The sequence below is a fragment of the Aethina tumida genome, chromosome 1 (genome assembly GCF_024364675.1).
Source record: "Aethina tumida isolate Nest 87 chromosome 1, icAetTumi1.1, whole genome shotgun sequence".
Taxonomy (NCBI): Eukaryota; Metazoa; Arthropoda; class Insecta; order Coleoptera; family Nitidulidae; genus Aethina; species Aethina tumida.
Window position 1 is genome coordinate 54,702,124 of NC_065435.1, and position 12,977 is coordinate 54,715,100.

General features: G+C 27.6%; 1 long non-coding RNA gene across 1 annotated transcript; it reads right to left on the reverse strand.

The window, feature by feature from the left end:
• Nucleotides 1-703: 703 nt before the first annotated feature.
• Nucleotides 704-2,635, reverse strand: LOC109595597 (uncharacterized). Its single transcript, XR_002191311.2, has 4 exons — nt 2,583-2,635; nt 1,899-2,035; nt 1,425-1,576; nt 704-1,281 (listed from the first exon to the last, which is right to left on the reverse strand). It is a non-coding gene; the product is annotated as an uncharacterized LOC109595597 (long non-coding RNA).
• Nucleotides 2,636-12,977: the final 10,342 nt, after the last annotated feature.

Sequence of the window (12,977 nt, forward strand, 5' to 3'; positions counted from 1 at the left end):
AATTTTCATCCAATTATAATTGTAATATTTAGAAAAAAGATGAATTTATAATGGGTTACTAATAAATATATATACTTAACTATAAATGGTTAACTAAAATTTAGAGAATAAATATTTGAAAATGGCACGTGTTCCCTACATAATTAATAAGTTTCTTGTTACCATATGATAAATATAAGTAGTAACTGATTCGTCACAAACCATTTATGGTGCCCCGTATAAAATTTTAAAAGTATAGGCTATTTTCAAATATATAACACTATTTTATAAAAACGATTAAAAGCAGTTAAAAAACAAATAATTTCTAATTTATATATTGTTGCGAACAGTTGAAGTAAGTAAATCGTATTTATTCTTCCAATTCTAATTGAAGTAACACGTGTTTTTATAAAATAATGCATATTCGTTTATTTCTTTTAAATCATTTGATATCCCTAATAATCGTATCCCACTTAATTGACATTGTCTTATAAATACATATGTATTATTTCGATTAAGAAGTGTTAAAAGAACAATTGCAATGTTTGTAGATAGTAGTAGGCAATTATATTGTTTCTTTAACACTTCGTAATTGAAATATAACACATGTTTTTAAAAAACAATGAATTTAGATTTATATTTTATTATCGTTATAAGCCAATGGGAATTAGACATTTAGTAATATATTTTTTTAATTGTAAGAAAGCTTTATAAATACAAGTTTATGAAATAATCATAAATTTTAATAGTTATTTTTATAAATGTGCATAAAAGTGAATATTTTTATAAGATATGAAATTATTATTAATTCATATTGTTAGGTCTCCATTTTTATTTTGTCAGTAGTATTGTTATGTTTAAATTATAAATTTTGGAAAATTTTAAATGGAAGGCAATCGTTCCTTTCAAATGTAATTTATAGAATTAGATATTTAGTAATATATTTTTTTTAATTGTAAAAAAGCTTTATAAATACAAATTTATGAAATAATCATAAATTTTAATAGTTATTTTTATAAATGTGCATAAAAGTGAATATTTTTATAAGATATGAAAATTAAATGTAATTTATAGAATTATCCATCTTTCATTTCATTTTGTACCAGCATTATAGTAATTTAAATTATTAATTCTCGTAAAAGATATATAGAAAATGGTTAAAAAATACCTTATTTTTGTCAAATATTTGTAGATCAAGTTGATAACTCCATAAACAGATTCCTTGTAATAGAAAATCTTGATGTCGTCAAATTCTTTAGCAAATTCCACCACGAAGAGTTCTTAGGCAATGGCAGCGTGATCCTGAAATATGTAATTATTTTAATTTTTCGAATCATTTACAAACTAACGTATTGATTTAGATATTTAAATAAAAAAAGAAAGAAATACAATTTTGAACATTGTGCCTATTGGCTTATGTGGCTCATAAAATTATTCTTACTTACTGTATTCGCTGAAGGGATTGAGTAAACTTCTATTGTAAATCTTGATAGAAAGGGGCAGTAAGTAGTTTTATACATTTTTTAGACACATCTTCCCGCGTATTCATTTCTGAATACGAATACGTTCTCAAACGAATTCCTTCCTTTGCCTGTGACTGCAATTGTTTATATTATTTATTTGTATTTCAATTCTATAGTTACCTCATAGCAACCGTTTATTTACAAACTGTTTTTATGATTAAACGCCTCCTTTGATGAAATATTTTGGAAAATTTTGTGATGTGATTTTAATTTAACTTTGTAATTACCAAATAAAAACATTTCAGAAAAGTATTTGGATTAGTTATGATATCAGAGATGTTATTCCATTGGCCGAGATAACTTATTGAATAAATCGTAATAACCAAAGAAATATAGTACTAATTTTTAAATAAACTGTTGTATATGAATCAAATGATATATTGAATTTTCTCTTACCCCATATGTCCACTTCAAGATCTGCGGTTTTATTGATTTTTGTTCACACATAATTGTTCTTCGACACATCTCTGTGCTATCGACTCGACTGATTGACTAAATGTTTTCTTCCTACTTATATGGTTACTGTAGAACAACTGAAATATTTATAAAATAAATTTTCGTTACTATAGTATCTTAACTTTGGTTGCTTTGATTCATATATATATATATATATATATATATATATATATATATATATGATCATCGACGACTTTACTTTTTCAGTTCAAATTTAAATTTTCCTTTATCGGTCATTTTGCCTTTTTTAACGAAAAAGTTATAAAATTTTAATTTCAAAATTGAATAAGATAAGTAAAGTCGCCATATGTCGACACCTATCCCTTTGGCTTGGATAATTATTAAAGTTACATCTCACAAATTCAATTGTAACTGTAACTGTAATATCAATATTGAAACATTGTTCCAGATTTTGCAGATAAATTATCGTACAGTCGAACTTCGCTAACTCGAACCACGAAATAAATCGAGTTACCAAGGGTTGTTATGTAAAAATTACACATAATGTTCACCCTGGAGTGAACCAATTTGCTTTGAGTTATCAACCATTTGAGTTATCGAAGCTCTACTTATAGAAGTTCGACTGTTATTATAAAAGCATAAATTATTTCATGTGTTTCTTACCAAATAAGTCCTCAGAGTCTTTGGAATTTTCTTTGCTGGAGCTTCAATGGAGTTTACTAATTACCCATATTTGTTTTCATGTTTATGTTGTGGAGTGAACTTATTGACTGACTAACAGCTTTAGCTTTATTTATATGGTAACCTCGGATTGTTTAAAACAAAATTTCGTTGCTGTGATACCATAATAACATTGGCTGTCTAGATGAAAATTTCAATTTTTTTTATTAAGGCAAATTTACACTCTAAACATATATTAATCATTGATTTGTCCGAAAATAGTATTTTTATCTAATATCTTGCTGTCCAGTTCCGATGCCGATGAACGAAAGAAGTCTGGGTTACCAGGAAGGCGTCCTGTCTTTCAAAAAAGAATCGAGAAGCAGGACTTCTTTTCTTATCTTCTCTTATTTGACAGATTTAGGTAAGATGATATTAAAACTTGTAGTATTTTCAGTGAATTTAGTTGTATATTTTTTATGAAACGATGGAATAAGCAAAGCCTCATGTTCAATGGACTGGAGAATGGAAATCTATGCTTTTCACAGATTAACGTAAATTGAGAAAGACATGTACTGCAGACACAGTAAAAGTCTCCAGTTTGCATTGGACCATAGAAGCCATACTGAGGATGCTCATGCATAAATTTAATCAAAAATAAAAATTATTGATTTATGTCATATTTATAAAGTAGTGTATATTTTTTACAATTTTTTTTTAATTCTTTACTAAAAAAAAACACTATTAATTAAAATATTCTAAAAGATAATACAACATAAAGTCAACGACAATGAATTGAAATTGTAACTTTGACTTAGATAATTATAACTTTTAGAAAAATTAAATCAAAAATCGCAGAATATCATTTGATTAGATTGAGGACAAATGAAAAGTTCTCATATCATTTTTTCTCAAATGAAGAAAATGTTTTCAAAATTTTATAACAAGAAAATAATATTCCCGAACATATTTTAAGGTTTATTTATTTATTTATTTATTTTTCTGAGGTTTGAATATTTCTAGGTTATTTTTTAAAAGTGTTAAGGTTATTTACTTCTACCATTGTCTTCAAGCGGAACATTAATTTGTGTATACTTTTTATTGTGCCTTGATAATCTTTTTCAAATCATATTAAATAACATAATGGAAAAAAATGTCAATTTTAATGTCAGATTAGTTACTAAAAATTTAGAAAAATATACCATTAAAATTATTAAACCATTACAATGTATGTACATTTCTAATTTAATCAGTGTTTTATGGCCCATACTGTACATTTTACTATCGCAGGTGTTACAGTTATTATTACTATTAGATTATGTAAATCAAGAAGATAACTTGTAAAACATGACAGCCATTATACAAATTAATTTATTTCATAGCAAGTTTATCAATACAGATATTACGTTTATTGATTGTAAATTATTTATTATTATTACAGTTTTATTACTACAATACAATTTAACGTTGCATAGAATTAACACCCACTAGCATTAGTTCGTGAAAATGCAGAAAAAATATATATAAATTTAAAGCACAATATAAAAATAACTCATTATAAATTAGCTGTTAATGTTCCGTTAATATTAATGTATTTTAACACCACCGAAAGAACAATGAAAAGGTTCACTGTTTTATGCATATTCCTAATTAACGGCTGACCTTCAACTTCCGACTTGAAACGTTTTCCGTTTGTATTGTCTTTGCCAGCTTTCCATATTTGTTTTGAACATGAGTCAGTGCTTTGTGCACGATCATGAGAAATTTATGTCCACCAAATGCTCTTGTCGCATATTATTTACATAACATTTTGTGTTTATGCACCGGAATAATTCGTATATAAAAATTGTGCGATTACCCAACAATTACCTATTAACCGGTGTCCAGTGCAAATAGGCGAAAAATCGTCAATTCACAACGACACCGTCGAAATATTTCTCAATTCGTGCTGAAGGTGTGTGTATGTATGTCTATACACCACGCAACATAAATAATTTCAGACCATAAAAAATTTGTAAAATGACGTTTATTATGAATTGAATGCAATATGAATATTCAATGGATGTTAGGTAACACTAACGAGTGCAATTGTTCGAGCAAATAAAGTAATTACGTTGAAAAGGAGTAACGTGAAAGCACAACATCGATGTAATTGAATTTAGGATTTGCCAAGCGAAAGAAAGGAAAAAAATAAAACGAGATTTACAATCGCTGCACTTTCCTGATCAAAATCATATGCTGAAGTGAATAAAGTAATTTTTGTGTGCGATCAGGAAGTGAAATATGGAATGTGATTGTAATAAAAAATTATAGGGATCTATGTTTGATTCAATCATACCGAACCTATAATTAAAATTCATGTGAATACATAAAAAGAATTAAATTGCTTGGGACCTTGAAAAATAATGTTAACAATATGCATTGCACATTTTGGTGAATTGCAAAATCTTGATCAAATATAATTGGCCTCATTTTTAAAATTCATGTAATTAATTATGTCGAGAATAATATGTATTATGCAATATAATTACCATATAAAATGAACCTAATACAAAGATTGTTATAATTTTGGCACAATTAGAATAAATTCGTAAAGGTCACTACTTTTCTTGTACCTATAGGATCTGGGGAAATTTTGTTTTACATGATATTGAGTTCCAAAAAATTTCAGAATCGATCCAATTAATTACAACTAAGATTATATTTTTATTTTAATTGATTTAGAAAAATTTCAATTATAAAAAAATCATTAAGGGAAGTAAAATATGAATTATGCAATCTAATTACCATATAAACCAAATCTAATTCAAAAATTGTAATAATTTTGAGACAATTACAATGAATTCGTAAAGACCAATGCATTTCTTGTACTTATCAGATCTGTGAAAAATTTGTTTTACATTAAATTCAGTTCCACAAAATTTCAAAGTGGATCAAATTATTTATCATTTTAATTATATTTATATTTCAATTGATTTGGAAAAATTAAAATTATAAAAAGCTTAATTATGTCAGTAAATCTAATACAAAAATTGTTATAATTTAGAAATAATTACAATAAACTCGTAACTTATATTAAATTCTTTTTCAGAAAATTTCAAAGTAGTTATAATTATTTATAACTAAAATTTAAATTGATTAGAAAAATTAAAACTTTAAAATTATTAATTATGTCCAGTAAAATATGAATTATGATATTTAATTATCATTAACAATAAATCTAATTCAAAAATGGTTATAATTTTTAGATAATTAAAGTTATAAAGGTCAAAACTTTTCTTATATCTGTCAGTTTGTGAAAAATTTGTTTTACATTAATTACTTATAACTAAAATTTATATTTATTTAATATTATATTATCTAATTACCATATAAAATAAAAATTTAATATAAAAATTGTTATAATTTTAGGACAATCACAATAAATTCGTAAAGGTCAATACTTTTCTTGTAGATATCAGATGTGTAAAAATTTTGTTTTACATTAAGTTCAGTCCCAAAAAATTTCAAAGTAGATCCAATTATTTATAACTAAAATTATATTTTTATTTCAGCTGGTTTAGAAAAAATAAAATATTAATTAGGTCGAGTAAATTATGAATTATATTTTCTACTTTTTCAATACTTTTCTTGTACCTACCAGATCTAAGATAGTTTTAATTAGATTCACTTCCAGAAAATTTTAAAGTTGATGTAATTGTTTATAACTAAAATAATATTTTTATTAAAATTGATTTAGAAGAATTAAAGTTATAAAAGAATTATGTCGACTATAATATGAATTATTCAATCTAAATAGTATATAAAATGAACTAACTTAATACAAAAATTGTCTTAATTTTATACTTTTCTTGTGCCTATTACATCAGCGGAAACTTTAGTATAGTTTTAATTCCAGAAAATTTCCAAGTTGATTCAGTAATTAATTAATAAAATTATACTTTTGCTTTAATTTATTTAAAAGAATTTTAAAAGAATTCATTTATGTGTTTGGGCCACGATTCGCGGCCATAAAATTAATAAGCTGTTATTTGAAATTAATATCTAACGTTTCTAAACATTCTTCTGCACTTCAAACTAACAATTATCATATAAATATGAAGGAGATAAACAGTGAATGCATTGAAGCGCGAGTCTAAGCACGCATTACATGTACCACACTCGAACCCGGTAAAAAGTTGCATTATACGGCCTAATAAATAAAAACTTAACTGTACAACAATATTCCATTGTCTATTATTTAGAACAGAAACAAAACATCAGACGTTGGCTGGTTCCGAAGGTATTAATCAAATTAATGATAACTTGTTCCGAAAAATTTGTAAGCGTGTTACGGTCAGTGAAAAATCACTTCCTGTTCAAAATTAACTTTTATACACAATCGTAATGCCAACGCGCTTATTGTTACTCCTTCTGTGACAAAAACACTTTGATTCTAATAACCATTTACTGTTCAATAAGTTTACAAAATCCGCCTAAGCACTCGAAATCCTCATCACAATCTATATCGTCCTCACAAAGGTTGTAACCATCTAAAACTGATAAAAAAACATCTACAGTAATTATTACTCATTAATTTTAATAGGCTATAATTTAAGCAAAGTTAAAACACTTACCAAGTCCCCTAACAGCATAATCACAAAGCAACAAAATTGTCACGAACACGAATAATAATAAGATGAAGTTGTGAGTCTTCATTCTAAATACTCATTTAACTCATCAAATTTCGTTTTTTTCTCACTTATATATATATAGTTTTTGTAACAAATTCCACAAAGGAGTAAAACTAGTTTTTAATTTGGATAAAAATGTAACGACCCACGATATGATTTGGAAAGTATTAAAGTAATCTAAAAACCAATTAAAAAGTAATATTTCAAAGAATGTTACGTTGGAAATGCAAATGTGCACGATAATAAGATGTAAAAATAATATTCGTCAGGAAGTTACGACCCGAAAATTTAAAAACGACGATTAGATTATATTTGCAGAACCGACACACTTTTAGTAATCGTCGTTTCTGTTCTTGCGGACGAATTTACACTTTACAATGAAGACCAGCTGTTGTTTTTTAATGAAACAAAGAGTAATTACGGTTCATCTTATCGGGCATCGGAACCATTCAAGTTATGACAAATGGAGGATAATTGAATTTTTGCGTAAAACGGTTCCCATAATGTCACGGTTCGGAAAGTGAAAGCGCGTTCGAAATTTCGGGGAAAAAACTCCGACTTTCCATCAGTTTTGCACGCACTTATTCCATTTGCTTTGTTGTTGTTAATTGTAGGAACAATAAAAACATGTTTAATTCAGAAACCATAAACATTCCCGATTGGTGACGGTACAAATGCAAATAATAAAGAAAATTGTTGATGTTTCACGTCGACTAGAAATTTGTGCTGTTGAATTGATCCTTACGAATTCTTTCTAAATAGTCCTGGCGATCCGATAATAAATATCCCTGATGTGATACATTGTCAAGGTTTGTCCTTTACTAGTTTCGGAGTACATTGTTATAAATCAAGTTTCACGCATGATGTATTTACCTGTAAACATATATTGTTCCTCTGCAAGCCATTGATCATTGCGCGAACACTTATTAACTGGCAGGGCTTATTTTATTTATTGTTGGACTCAAAATAAAATCCCTCTTGTACGATAACATGCACGCTAAATAAATAATTGTAAATCATCCGTTTTGTTATTTTAATGAGTGCGCAATTTATGTTCGCCGGTTGTCCAGAAAACGATGTAATTATCATTGTTCTTGTATAATTCGATTAAAGTAAAGTACGATGAACAGTTACGCGGCGCTCTGTCCGGTTTTCGATACCATTAAATTGTGCTTTTCGCATCGTCAATTAACATCGACAATAACGAGTGCCGATTGGTCTATTTAATTATTTGAATTTGCCACTGATTAAAATCATTGCCACGAAGAAAATTGCCGCCTCGGTGCGTAATTACCGCACATGACGCGAAGTAACAATATTTCAATTTACCACTAATGAACGTACGTTGATTTTTTTCTTTTTGTTTGGAAATCTGTGTAAACAGGAAAAGACACTGTAAAAGTTTTACAGTAAAATTATGAGTAAATTATTATCTGTCACCATATTTACTGGACAATATCCTCTACAACATTTCAGTTTACACCAAAAAAAATATATATGCATACATAGATACATTCTTCTTCTCATATATTTTTAGGAAAATTGGGGCCCGATGAATATGAAAATCACTTAGACAATGTCAAACTTGTGTTTATGACGACAAACCCCATCAATTAATAATAATATTTCATTAAAAAGATGAGTAAGTTATACATCCAATGATACGTTTCGATCGGAAGAAAAATAACTGAGTTACAACTGTAGAAAGTTGGAATTTCATGCAATTTTTTACTATTTTCAGTAATTAACTTTCGCTATTTGAGCAATTTAATTTCAATAACTCAAGTTTTACATTTTTAATCATTAGTTTATTCAAATACAAGCACTTGAAGTCTAGGTAGAACGTAATTTGATAATAAATAAAAATGTTATGAAGGAATGAAAATTAAAAGCGCATTTACTCATCTCTGAATCTTTGTCATCTTCTTTCTATTTCAGTTATGCGTTGGTGAAACCTTTGATCACCTAGATTTTCGGGGAAGGAAACTAAATGACTGAAGAGAAAATAAAGTAACATATACTTATCTCTGAAGCTTTGTTACTTTGTTCAGTTATTACTATAGAAAGTTTACAATTTACAGTCATTAACGTTCACTATTTGAGTAAATTCATTCCATTATTTCATGTTTTATATTTTTAATCATTAGTTTATTCAAATATAAACACTTAAAACTCAGGTAGATCAAACATTGATAATAAATAAAAGTTTTATGATGGAAAGAAAAATAAAGGAATATTTAAATTACTGCTATATCTATGTTTCAATTCAGCGATAGCCCACCATCATCTCTGAAGCTTTGTTATCTTCTTTCTATTTCAGTTGTATGTTGGTGAAACCTTTCATATTGTTCAGCACATTGATCATCTAGATTTTCTAGGAAAAAAAAAATAAACGAAAAAAGAAAATAAATAAACATACTCATCTCGGAAGCTTTGTTATTCTATTTCAGTTATAACTGTAGAATGATGAAATTTCATGCAATTCTTTACCATTTACAGTCATTAACTTTCGCTATGTGAGTAATATAATTTCAATATTTCAAGTTTTACATTTTTAATCATTATTTTATTCAAATACAAGTACTTGAAGTCTAGGTAGACCAAAATTTAATAATAAATAAAAATTTTATGATCGAAAGAAAAATAAACGAATATTTAAATTTACTCCTATATATATATATATGTTATGTTTCATTCAGCGATAGTCATATCATTTGTTCATCTCTGAAGCTTTGTTATCTTCTTTCAATTTCAGTTATATGTTGGTAAAACAATTCATGATGTTCATCGCTTAGACTACGTAGATTTTCAGGGAAGAAAACTAAATGGCTGGAAGTTGAAAATTCATGCTATTTTTACACCTTTATTTTGCCTATTTGAGTAATTTAATTCCAATATTTCAGTTTCAGTTTTACATTTTTAATCATTACAATACACTTAAAGCCTAGGTAGACCAAAATTTGATAACAAATAAAAATGTTATGATGGAAAGAATAATAAACGAATATTTCAATTTGCTGCTATATTGATATGTTTCATTTAACGTTGGTCCACCATCATTTGCTCATCTCTGAAGCTTTGATATCCTCTTTCTATTTCAGTTATGTGTTGGCGAAACTTTCATATTGTTCATCGCACTGAGCACCTAGATAACTGAATAGAAAATAAGTATTTAATTGTCTTATTTGAACCTGGAAATCTAAATTGGGTATTTTGGTATGAATGAAATTAAAAACGTAAAACATGGCATTACGAAACTATTTGTTATTTTAAAAAATTCAAATGGAGAAAGTGTCTGAAAATTGCTTGAAATTCAAACTTTCAACAGTTGTAACTCAGTTATTTTTCTTCCGATCGAAACAAGTTAGTTACCGTTAGATGCACAATTTACTCACCTTTCTAAAGAAATATTATTCATTTCAATAGAGCTTGTCATTAATTATAGACAGCGTTTTGAGTAAACTGGTAAACCAAAAACATTAATTCACATTGAGGTGAATGACCCAAATGAAAAAAATATATATTCAGATTATAAGAGAAAAGTTGAAATATTTAAAACAGTGATATTACAAAGTATAGTTAACATCTTAGTTAAGTTGTTGCAAAATACTGAGTGTGTAATTAACATTGATTCATACATTCAAATTCCAAGGAAGCGGATTTAGTAAATCTGTTTAATGCAAATGTTGATATAGAAAGCTGATTAATCTTAAGAAGTTTGCCTGTCGCAAACCTATTTTCTTGAACTTTACGACTAGAAATTTTATTTGGATTGTACGTAGGAAACACGCACTGACACGACAAACAAAATAAGTACAATATAATGTCTCCTCATAGTTAATAGTTAATAAAAAACCGACTAATCTCGTTCGGCATCACCTTGAAAACGCGGAAATTTTCCTGGATGTTACTCACGAACTAATACCGCAATAAGTGACTCTCCTCTCTAGCCGCATCTTTACGGTAATGCTGATGTGTTGCCAGAATAATAACTAATTAAAGAAATTAAATTGCATTATTATGAATATGTGGAATCGGTGGAATACCTGCGTTCAATAATTCATTATTAGATGTGTGTACCGTAATGATAATCGGTGCATACGTATATACCGGATGCATTTAATTAGTGGCATTAATTAAGTCTGGCGAAGAGCCATCGAACGTTTCCGATGATCAAATCCACAAGAATTAATAGGTTTGTTACCTCATAACATACGATCATATTTATAAATGTGATTAGTTTTACGCAGTAGTCGGTTCTGTACGTCGGAGCCGAATAAAATTTCATTATGGTTTCTCGAGTAACACAAATAACGTAACAGTATAATTAAACATTACCAGAAGGCGATCCGGACAAAAGAGATTCGGAACTCGTGGCGTAGTTATAAATTTCGTTTGAACATTTTTGTCCGTGGTTTTTCACACGCCTTAAACAGCCGAATAAAATAAACTGTTACATAACAGTACGTGTGGGATAATTCTGATAAGCATATCCATATAAAATGGCTGATTTTATTATTGTACGATTCAAATAAGGATAGGTTTTGCGGAAGAGAAACTTCTAATGTTGCCCTTTGGCGAGGTTACTTAACAACCAGAGATGGAACGCGCTCGTCACATACGCAGAACAAACTACAATTAGCATTGTTTGTATTACAGGCTTCACTTAACATGCATTCAACATTCGTGGTTTTAATTAACTTTTGTTCGTCAAATTTATATACACTGTTCAATATATATTGAGATCATTCTATTTGCTGTATGTAATAATAATAATGATGATGACAATAAAAATAATAATAATAATATTAACAAAAATAAATATGTAAAATCGAATCAATAAATTATAATTAAAAATATTATACGTACTAAACGTAAAACCAAAAAGAAAGTTTCACACACCTAGGCTAAATAACATAGTTATCAGTTAAAAATTCATCGATGTCATAATACTATTTGACAATCCTCTTGTTTGGGTGGTAAGCTTATTAAAAAACAGAGTGGCCTAATGAGCACTGTATTATTCCATAATGATATTTTTCTTAAGACATGTATCATGACGATGTTGGACAAACTATGTTACATATGTTATGTCTATTTAATTTGGTTTTACGATATTCAAATTTAAATTGCATCTAAGTGAGGAAAATAGAAAGGAAAACACCCTCTTTAAATCATAAGATTGTCCCCAATTAATCAACGAATAACAGATATAAATGATCAAGAACAAAAAACATCTTCAATTCAAGAAATACTTTTTAAACTTCAGAAATACACATTTAATTAGCCTCCCACATACCAGAGTGAACATGTTTTCCCCAAGACCTATTATCCAATGTGATTTTCAAAAATTTTATTAGATATATTAGTTGTGTTACCTCTTTTCAAATAAAACATCTTCGTTGCATCAACATGTTTGAAAATCAATAGATTATAAGAGCACCACATTCATCATGTTTCGTTTTTTTCCAATTCGTGCATTAAAGTATTTCAATCGGGATTTATACTTAATAAGAAAGTGTTATCCATCCAAATTAAAATGGACTAAGACTAAGATATAAGATTTTTACATAAATGTGAATTTTAAATAAGTATATAAAGAATAAAAAGATATCAATATGTGGTTTGAGGTAATAGAGTCTTTAAAAAATAAACTGTGACACTTCACATACAAAAAACAACCAGTTTGGGACAATCTGTACATTGATACAACAATTAATGTTAA